The following is a 1,909-nucleotide window of genomic DNA, read 5'->3' on the forward strand; positions in this document are numbered from 1 at the left end:
TTATTGTATTTGTTTTTATATTTATAAAAGTAATTAATATAAAGAAGGAAATAAACAGAAACATAAATTTTTCTCTTTTTATTTATCGTTGGGGTGTACAGGCAGCTCCAACAACACAACAAGCAACGATACCGTGCATCCTCTTCACCTATTGATTTATTTATTTAAATTAATTAATTAAATTAAATAAATTAAATAAATAAATTAATAAATAAAATAAAATAAAATAAAATAAATAAATAAATTTTATTACTTACGGGCTCTCAGGGACCGGCAACCCAGGCACGAAGGGGAAGCCCTTCGGCTCTGGTGATTCAAGGGGGTCCGTTTCTGCCTCAGCAGCAGCAGCAGCAGCAGCAGCAGCAACTGCAGCAGCAACTGCAGCAACAAGAAGAGATAATACACGAGGGGGTGCCATTGGGGTCCGGGGGGTCTTCCCCCTCGTTGCTGCAGCAGCAGCAGATACGACAGAGAAAGAAGCTGCTGCAGCAGCAAACAGCAGCAGCAGCAGCAGCAGCAGCAGCAGCAAGAACAGCAGAAGCAGCAGCGGGTCTCTGCTGTATCTCTAGCTGCGGCGTGGAGCTCCTGGGGTGTATATACTGCGACGAAATCTTTGTGTTGTTTTTGTTTATTTTTGTTTTTTTTTTTGTTTTTTATTTTAATTTAAATTTCTATAAAGACAAGAATAAAGACAAATAATAAATTTTAATACAAAGAAATACACATAAAAGAAAAAATAAATAAACTAAAACTCCCCCTCATACCCAGCAACAGAATAAAATAAACAAAAACAAAAACAAAAACAAAAACAACAATAATATTTATAAATTTTATTTTTTTTATACTACTATCTTTGCCCTTCTCTCTCCCGCTGCAGCAGCAGCAGCAGCAGCAGCAGCAGCAGCAGCAGCAGCAGCAGCAGCAGCAGCAGCAGCAGGAGAGATACTGCTTTCTTATAATAATAAAGAAGAGGAAGAGGGGGAGAGGGCTGCCTACACCGGGCGCCAGCTATATCCTTTTTTTTTTTTTTAATTTATTTAATTCATTTTTTTATTTATTTTATTTTTATATTATTTATTTTATTTTTATTTTATTTATTTTATTTTTTTTATTTTTTATTTTATTATATTATCCTTCTGTGGTTTGTTTTCTTGAGCTCATCCCCCTTGCTTTGGCTGGGGTGTCATTTCGCATCTTTTTTTTTTGTTTTGTTTCGCTTTTTTTTATTTTTTCTTTTTTTATTTATTTTATTTAATATTTTTATCTTTTTTATTCTTTTAATTCATTTCTTTATTCTTTTACCTGGAGAAAAAAGACAAAGAAAAACACAAAGGGGACCCGAGGCTAGTGAGCGTGCCTCTTTGCGGCTATAAGAGAGATGAATCAAACGCTTTAGGAGAGAAAAAAAAAGAGAAAAAGAAAAAGAAAACAAAATAAATTAATTAATTAAAATAAACAAATTATTTTTTTTGTTTTTTTCTCAATAAAAAACACAGAGGAGGCTCAGGCGCATGCAACAGAGACGAAGCAGAGAACCAGCAGCAGCCCCGCTATATAGGGGGGTTTATTTTCTTTGTGTTTGTATATTTTTTGTGTTTTATATTTCTTTTTTTATTTATTTTATTTAAATTTAATCAATTAAATAAATAAAAATACAAATAAAAACCCTAGTTACAGCATACACTCTCCCGCACACCCATTGGCGCTTCTCTGCTTCTTGTATACAGCTGAGCTGCCTATACACCCCAAATAGTTTTTCTTTTTTTTCTCTTTTTTTTATTTATTTTATTTTATTTTATTTTAAATTCTCTTCTTAGAGCTGTATCACTCCTAACTCCTCTTCTCTGTCTCCCCTCTGCCCCCCCGACCCTTCGTTTTTCTTTTTTCTTTTTTTTTCTGTTTTTTTTTT

Source organism: Eimeria mitis, genomic scaffold, assembly GCF_000499745.2.
Source record: "Eimeria mitis Houghton genomic scaffold, Emh_scaff3278, whole genome shotgun sequence".
Taxonomy (NCBI): Eukaryota; Apicomplexa; class Conoidasida; order Eucoccidiorida; family Eimeriidae; genus Eimeria; species Eimeria mitis.